This window comes from Melopsittacus undulatus, chromosome 1, assembly GCF_012275295.1.
Source record: "Melopsittacus undulatus isolate bMelUnd1 chromosome 1, bMelUnd1.mat.Z, whole genome shotgun sequence".
Lineage (NCBI taxonomy): Eukaryota > Metazoa > Chordata > Aves > Psittaciformes > Psittaculidae > Melopsittacus > Melopsittacus undulatus.
The window spans coordinates 42,610,408-42,619,704 of record NC_047527.1 but is presented as its reverse complement, the minus strand read 5'-3'; positions in this window follow the sequence as shown (position 1 = coordinate 42,619,704).

Sequence of the window (9,297 nt, the reverse complement as noted above, 5' to 3'; positions counted from 1 at the left end):
TGAGAAACTATAAACAAATCTTGGTTTTCTAAACTGCGGATAGAGTGATTGGCTTAATTTGTTTCTATACACTGCCATCTTGAAAACTAAACTGAAGCATCCAAATTAAACAGGAGATGTAAATATTAGCCAGATGTTCCCTGGTGTCAGAAGTCTTTTTTGTTTCTTTTTTTTCTATTAAATGGGTACGTGTTTTTTTACATCTAACATAATGACCTATGTTTTAGATTTTGGTCCTGGCCTAATGGCTTTTTATCATATGATTATGATATCATCCAATCATGTAAGCGTCATGAGATGCTGTTCAGCTTTACTGAAGCACATGAGTGTCGAACTGCTTAGTTTAGGCTGAACCATTTGTCTGACTGTCTTAATGTGGGGAGTGAATGTGCTGTTAATTTAGGAAATGCCAGCTGAGGCTGAGGGTTTAGCGGGCCAAGCAAAACAGAGCACTGACCACAGACTGAAACATTACAGAGTTCCTTAATGATTCTGTCAAAAAGAAATATAACACTTTTTTCCCCTTAAAGAAGTTGCAATCATCTTCTGGTGCAAGTAGCAACCAGTAGGGTTTTAGCATTGATAAACATGGATGGAAAAGACAGGCACTTGACTTAGCTTTTGGTTAATGCTTTTTCCTGAAGACATTTGTTTGAGTTTGATGATAGTGAAGCTTTTGGTTCCATTCCTCACATTTATTATTACCAGGCAAATGACTGCAGTTACTGATAAGTCAGGATTTAACAGATACAGATGTAAGATTTTCAATACAATTACAACTGCAACACTGAGTTTATGGGTCTAATACAAATGAGCAAAGTAAAATTTACAGTGCTCTATTTTTTTTCTGTTATCTCAATAGCTTTGCTCGAAATATGGTCTTTTTAAGTTTCCCCCCTGAGTAGGTCTGGATTTGTGTTGTACTGAGAATGCTTGAGGAACCTTGAATCTCCTGTTAAGCACTGACAATTAAACCTCCATGAATTTGGCCCTGGAGCTTGAGCAGTTATATGTTGTGCTGAGAGGGTTTACTGCAACAATCCTTACTGTAAGATCCCTTTGCTCCTGAGATGCACATCTGTTAGGGCCCTTTCTCCCCCCTGTCCTTTGCTTTAGTGTTGTATTTTGTTTACTGATCTCTGAAATACTGCTAAGCTTGGTTGGGACAAGAAATTGTTTTATAATGTGTGCTTGACACCTTAAGGATTTTGGTGGGTGAAAGAGAGAAAGCTTAATAAATAAAATTTTTCTTCTTCTTTATCTATCCAAAGCTTTGTTAAAGGAAAGAGGCTTGCCTGTGAACTCTTCTCTGCAGAAATTCTCATCACTTAGGCCATTTAAAAATAGACTGGACTAAGCACTAGGGAACACGCTGCAGAGGGCAAGTCTGCACTGTTAGTGAGAGGGACTAGATGACTTTCCCATATCTATGTGTTTTTATTCTAGCAAGGTAATATGCTACCACTGTGCCCTCTAAGGCAACAAAACAGGATAAATAAATCACAAATGTACATCCATCCCAAGATTTCCACCACAGTCAAGCAACTACACTGAAAATTTCATCTGAAAATGATGGATCAAGAATATTGGTATTAGTGAATTGAAAAATATTCTTCATAGGAAAGAACACCAGTGTTTGAAAATAAGACTTCAAAGGTCTTTACAACTTATGGGAAAGCATTTTCCAAATCATCCTTGTGAAAATAGTGTAAGTTGTCTCCTTTCCTCTTCTCTGAAAAAAGGTGTGAATTGCCTCCAGTGACATTGCCTCCATCTGTCTTGCTTCTGTATGAAGTACCCAACCCTGTAAGACAAAGGAGCTGGAGTCTGCTTCTGCTCCCAAAAGGCTCTCACCACATCGCACTATCAGGCTTTATTTTGGTTCATTACTGTATTGTCTGGAGAATGTGAAAGAAATCAGTCTGTATTTCTTGTAGGGGAAAGGATGTATCTGTTGAAACAAGGGCACCAGAAGGAATGGATCAAAATCTAGAGAAGTCTTTCATTTCAGTAACTGAAGCCGCTTTATATTCTGTAAAGCATACTTTATAGCAGTTAAAATAAGCAGAGTGAGCCTTTAAAATCTTTATGTTTGTTTGGCCTGATGCATTAGGTAAAAGGTCATCAGTGGGTTTGCATTTTGAGAGGCCCCTAGTACAGCTGACTGAAAATTTGGGATTTGACTTCATACCGACAAATTAACCATTCCGAACAATCCCAAACACACAAACCACTGTAGATGAATTAGCAAGATGTGCAGGTGTTACAGATGAGTAACTGGTCAGGTTTCTCACCACCTATCTCTCTCTTCTCTCATAATCTCTCTTTATTTCATGTCTAGAATGATATTTCAAGATCTTAATATCTGGGCCCACCTTTTTATACACCCACTAAGATTTGTACTCCATTACTGGGGACTATTAAGTAGTAGCTCCCAGCTCCACAGTAGCTTTAAGGAAAAGCACCATCACTCACTGGCAGACCAGAAGTGTGTTTAATTCATATTTAATCTTTGCTTATACTATCTACAGAATGTTTCCTCAGATACCATGTTGCATCTTCTAGACCTGGAATCCCTAACAACCCAAAATAGAGCCTCCAGCCAAAACATGTTTTGTTCTGGTCATATTAAAAAATTGCTCACAGAAGGAAATACTTTATTTTGTCTTGTGTATAGAGACAGAATATTTGTTTTCCATTTCATATTTTGCAATGTCTATGCAATATAATTATTTTTGTCAAATACTTAATGAGTTTTAGTAATTCAGAAATACCTCAAGAACCCCCTTGTGATTAAAATGTGAAGAGACTGTCCCTTTAACAGCCTCTATTTTACAATTATTTCTGCAATGGTAATTTTAAAAATGATAACAGTTGTATTATGCCAGGTTTGCAATCAGAGCAGCTGTATATCAGTATTTCACTTATGTGTTGTTAGTCAAGAACTACTGCTGTCACCAAACTCCTGTGATAACATAAACTCTGTTGCAGTATCACTAGTTCCACATTAATGCATACACAAGTCAGAGATAAATCACTGGGTGGAACAGTCCCCCCACCCCCCTCAAAAACAACAACAAAAATAAATAAAAAAAGGCAAACCAAAACCCAAATACATAAGGAATGAAGATCCTATGAGAAAAATTGAATAGGTATGAGATAGATATAGCACTGACCCTCACAACCATGACATAACACTTGTGTATATCACCTTGGGTGGCTTCAACTGCCCAGAGTGAAACATGGAAAGCAGTCTCACATATCTCCCAAGAGTTCACTGAAGCTGAACTGAGTAATGTCTGGACTGTTTTCTAAATCTATCCAAGATAGCAGTTGAAATTCATCCAGGTCCAAAAGGTTGTAACCACTGCAATCAAGGCTTTTGTGTTCCCCTGGCAGCACCTTTCCCATGTACTCAGAGTGGTTCTGGGGATGAATGCTGCAAAAGAGCCAAAGGCCATGCGGAGGACTGTGAGCTCTTAACTTACCTACATTTTCCAGTTTCAACATGCTGGACAAATGGTATGAATTATCTACAGGCTTTATTCTAGCCATAAATTGCACTGACATAGCTTGGAGACTGGATTTCAGAGTTTTGTAAGTATTTTGGAGGCAACAGCCTGGAATGAACTTCCAAACTGGTGGTGAATAGAAAAGACTACACAGTGAGTTACTAAAAGAAGAGGTTTTCATCCTTAAAGAAAAGGGAGTTGGGGATTTTAAAGTGAAAGCTTGTAAATAAGTGATTTACTGGAATTCCCAAGAGGATGTGTGATTCCTGTTTGTTGATCATTTGTTTTATACCATATTTAAACTGGCCAGGAAGGAATTCCCACTTCCTTTTCTCCCTTGATGTATATCCTGGCCTCTAGTTTGCTTGTTTGTTTGCATTCCTTTGAAGCATTATGAGTCTGGCCATGGCTACAGACAGGTGAATAGCAGCTTCCAGGTGCTTGCATGGCTAGTGGTCCTCAAACTGCATCAAACACTCACAGTGATTTGGAATCAAAATCCATTACTCTCTTCCCCTGGGTTGCACTGTCAGGGAATTTTCAATGTTTATAATTTGCTTTCCTCTACAGCAAATTTGTCCCCACAAATCACCTGCTGTGACAAGGTCTATGGACAATGGCAATGCCTTTAGTTGACCTCCTTATTCACTTTTCACATTAATCATCATGAATGTTAGCCCCTTTCTGTTGGTCTTAAGTTTGCTGTAGAATTATAAGAACTATTCAGAGTGGATCAAAATATAGAAAGGCTTTTTGTTTGGCTGCAGTTTCTGAAGCCACTTTATGTTTTATGACCATGAAGTCTGTACAAGAAATAGCTATCATTAGAGAACTTCGCTGTCTAAGAATCTGCATCATGGTATCTGCAAAAAAACGGTAAACTTCTTTGATTTTTAATAAAAGAGACTTAACCGTGTTTTAAAAAATATAATCTCTGAGAATCTGGACTAATCAAATAAGGCAGAATTAATCTATCTGTTATTACTACTGCTTTGGCTGTCTTACAAAAATATAGCAAATAACACTGACCTTAACAAAGGCAACAAGAGTTCAGTATGAGATACAGAAAATGACAAAGAAATGGGAAAAGTTTTGTTACATTTTGTAATGTAAAATATCATTAGAAGCTTGTCCCTCCTGTATGATATTCATCATGGTCTCCTAATGTCCTCTAGCTGGAACGGCAATAAACTCTGCCCATCTTCACGACCAGAGGCTTCAAATTACTCATCAGAAAATGTGGGTGGAGTATAAATACCACCATCATCTCACAGAAAGGAATACATAGGCTCAGAAAGTTTATATTTATGTTTGCCAGATTCACGAAGACCCCTGTAGCAAGGCCACAGAAAGATCCTCAGAGCTTCCAAATGCCATTTGACTGCTCCAGACACAAAACTACACTTCCTAAGACTTAAGACAGTAATTACAACAAGGATATGTTTATCAGCAAGAGTTAGTCAAAGCTTTGGGGAGTTTATGTCTCTGTAGCTACTAAGATTTGGAGAGTTTCTGTGGTCAGTTGCCATTCACTGAAAAATACAACAAAGACTTTAAAAAGCATGTGCAAATAGGCACATGTATGCACATTAAAGTAAAAGAAAAAAAAACCCTCTTGTTGTAAGAGAGAAGTGGGGAGTTTTAATTTATGATAACTGAGGAATTTGAGATTACTACTGACAAGATTTCCTTCTTTAATAAGATCACAATAGTACAAATAGAGGTGACATATTGCCTCACTGAGAGCTATACAGTCCACGTCTGTCTTAGGCAGTCATTTGCAGCAGTTGCTAGCAGATGGGAAAATGTAGGAGTAAAGCAAGGAGATGCAGAGAAATCTTAATGTCTGCACAAGGTTCCAGGCCTTAAGGTTTAGGAAGTCTATTTTTAAACTTAGCTTCTTTGAAAAACCAAAACCTGAGACTAATGCTTGCCATTATGGTATAATGATCTATCTTCTTGCCAGAGGATTTGGGGATTATGTTTCGCAGAGAAGTAGAGTTATCTGCCAGACATTATTCTTCATGTTTGTGATCTGTTTTCTCTCTCTTCTTAGTGAAGCCTACAGCCTTCCATAGCTCCTAAGGCATTAAAAGCAACAGTGCAAATATCTTATTTCCCAGATTTCAATAAACCTGTCTCTGGTCAAGCTGACTGCTCCTTGCAGCCTGCTTGGAGAGCTTGGTGTGGCAGGAGCCATACCAGGAGCCTCACCAGGAGCAACTGGTGTTAGTCAGCCATCCGCTTGCTGGGCAGCTTGCTTAAGACTGGCCAAATGGTCTTGGGATCTGCACAGCTCATTGAAAGATTGAACCAACTTCAAGAGAAAACTATAGGAAAAAATGTCCTCTGTTCAAGGATAGTTAACTAGGCACTACTCCCCAGACACAGACACCATCAAAGGCCTCTGAGCAAAGAAAATTAATCTCTGCTCTGCTTTCATGATCAGCTTCTACTTCCACCAAGGGCTGGAAGGAGAGGTGTTACTCTATCTGTATGCATTATATTTGTGTATGCAGTTGTATGCTATGATATCGGAAGGATGTGTGCCTTCTGGGACAGGTGACATCCCTTCAAAGCCTCTGGAGCAGAGAGCTAAAGAAGCTCTGAATGGCATATACTTTACATGTTTGTTGTGTGTCATTTCAAAAGCATGATCTGCTTACTGGCTATGGCAATCTTTGGAAAATCTTTCATGTATGGGGGCTTAGGCTAATAGATTGCACCATAAGATGATAAGTTACAGATGCCTGGGCACTGAGTAGTTTTGGTTGTGATACTCAAGTGAATACTAGCCTTGAGATCTCTAATCCTTTCCATGAGGTGACGTATCCCTCAAACCCCAAAGAGCCCTCCACTGTGAATCAAATGTCCCACAATAATGAAGACCAGTTTTCTGTGGGTTTACTTATAAAAAGGAATTCTTGTATCCCATGTTTTATCTATCTGTTACACAGGCTGACTGAGGAGGATGCTCCAGGAGATCCACCAGTCAGTGCTTGTCACTTCCTTACAGCAGAGATGTAGAGAATTGTGCTTTATAGCTGTAACTGTAAACCAATTGGGAGGAGGATCTGGAACAGGCAGGAGAAGTAATGTAACAAAATATTAATGAGAGAAGCAGATTGGTATAAAGTAAAACTGTTATGTCCTTCCCATATTGATAGCATTAGGGTCCGAATAAAAGTTTTCTGTTCTTATTTTATATGTTGCTTGACATACAAAGGTTTGCAGCAGAAAAAGGGGAGCTAGGAAGAAAGAAGCTATATGTAGAAAAGGAGAAGACTTGTGTATGACAGAAGCATTGTAGGTTTGGTCTACTCCTTATCTGCTGGGAAATAAAATGAACAGAAGGATGCATGCTAAATTTGAAACAAGGGTCAGACTCCTTCTAATTTACAAGGACTGTTTCAGGTCTGATAAGGCTGAGAGATTGCTTTGGACGGAAAGAACCAGATAAGCACTCTTGCTGTTTCTTTAAATACTCTTATTGTGTTATTTTCAAAACTCAGAAAGAAAACTGAAAATCTTTCTCAAAGTACCTTAACAAGCTAACTGAAGTGGATCTAGGAGCAATAAAAAGTAATCATATACAGCAACTAAAAAGCTGCAGGGAAAAGGAAGTGTTAATTTTCCTTGGTTTTTCAAGACCTTGTTTTGACAATGTGCTTGACAGTCTGCTACATTTAAGCACATGATTGCAGTGAACTGGGTCTAAATGAAATAACTGGCAACCAACAGTGAACTGTTTTCAGAAATACATCAACAGTTGTTTAAGATGGTTATTGTTAGTCATGGCAAAGTAGTTCATGGTACTTCTCAGTCTTGCCAATGTATTCCTTATGATTTGATTCTGAAAAAGTCATTGGGGTTCTTTACCTGCTTGCCTAAAAAATAGTTCATATCCATCTTCATCCTCCAAGTTTTGCTTTTGTTCAAATGAAGGATGAAGACTCAAAGTAACTGCAATTACACACAGTATTAGTACAAAACTTTATGAGACTGGGACTAAATCTGCACTTCTGTAATCAGTTGTGGCCACATTATGGTCATTATCAGCTCAGGCAATTAGTGCAAACACTAAAATAAAGTTTTACACTACTTGTCCTGCTGATGTGTTTACCATGCCTTATTATCTCCTCTGTGTTAATCCAGATATTGGGGTGCTGTTATTCTAAAGGAGGAAAACCAAAAGAACAAGAGCTACCTCCTTCCTCTCTACACCAGCCTCCTTCTAGCTTTCCCCCTCTGAACTGTAGTGAGCTTCTTTTAGACGGGTGGAAAGCCAAATTTCGTTCTCCATTACACTTGTGTGTATCTGAATAAACCCACTGCCATCATGGGAGATATTCTGATTTTACGCAGTTAATGGAGATAGTTTTGGCAATGACCTTTATTTAGCCATGTCCCATAGTGTAAACAGCTTACTCTCATGCAAACAAATTACAAAATTGTATATAGAGTAAGAGAATCCCTGCTTTTAAGCTGTCTTTCTCAGGAAAAGGAATTAAGTCATCCAACATGGAGATGTGTAATCCTCTTGAATTATTTAAATTTATAACTTTCTATTGCTGTGTAAACTTGAGTTTCCTTGTAGAGATGCTGTTCTCTCTAATTGTTTGCTTCTTGAGGATCTAATTTTAAAAGATCATACTGTATCTAGTCATCTGCAACATCTGATGCAATTTAAGGAAAAAAATAAAAAAGACCACTAAATATAGTTAACACAGCTTGGTTCTGTCTTCTTGTAACTCCCCTACAGGCAATGGAAAAGGAGCCCAGAAAACAATTTGTTTATTATAAGCAGGTCAGTCCTCCAGGGGATTCATGGAATCACGCAGTGGGGGAGGACAATCACGGCACTGAAATGGTGGGTAATTTTATTTGTTCCACTTGATGGTCACAGTGGCATCATGCTGGCCAATTACTCTTGAGTCAGCAGGTTTCAGAGGTTAAGACCCCCTTGTGGGTTGCAGCACTGCAGGCAAAGTATTCAGGCCAGATTGAAACCATTTCAACAGCAGAGACGCCAGCCTTCTTCTCCCTTGGAGATCTCCTTTTTCAACTGTGTACGAGACATACATGTGATAAAATAGGCATGTCTCTAACATCGAGACAGCTTAATTATTGAGAGTGGAAAAAATGCCAGCTTCAGATAAAGAAAGGAAGAAAATCAGCCAAAGAGACAGGCTACGCCAAGGAGGCATGAAGTGAACAAATATTGCAAACTTAGACTGCAGGTTCCAAAGGAAAGATCATGTCTGGGAATAATCCTCGTGCCAATAGCCTACTAGTGTTTCAAGGCTGCTGAACCTTTAACAATTTCATCAGATTTTTCTCCAGTGGAAATGTTTTAAGCTACTTCTTCAGTGATCTGTAATTCTAAGGGGAAAACCAGCAGCAAAGCATTTGCTTTACCACTAGAGCCTGCCACAAACAATCGGGCAGAGGTGGATATGAAATCTAAGCTAGTAGAAATAACGTGTGTGTGTATGTGAGGGAATTGGTCAGGAGGACTGTCCAGAACAGGCTGAAATGGTTCCATCAGGCTTAGATGAAATTCATGAAGTGACTCACATTTCATTTGGAGAGGGATATGGGAAACTAGGAAGTGGTATTTTATCCTCTTAATTATAATACTAGTATTAAGATCTTGGAAACAGGGGAGGCTATTCTCAGGCTTAAGCTCCTTTGTGTATGTGACATTTCAGGCTTAAAACATCTCAAGTGTGTATTTCCTGTCAGAAATATGCTGTGAGAGCTATTTAATTTCTGAAGGATTCAC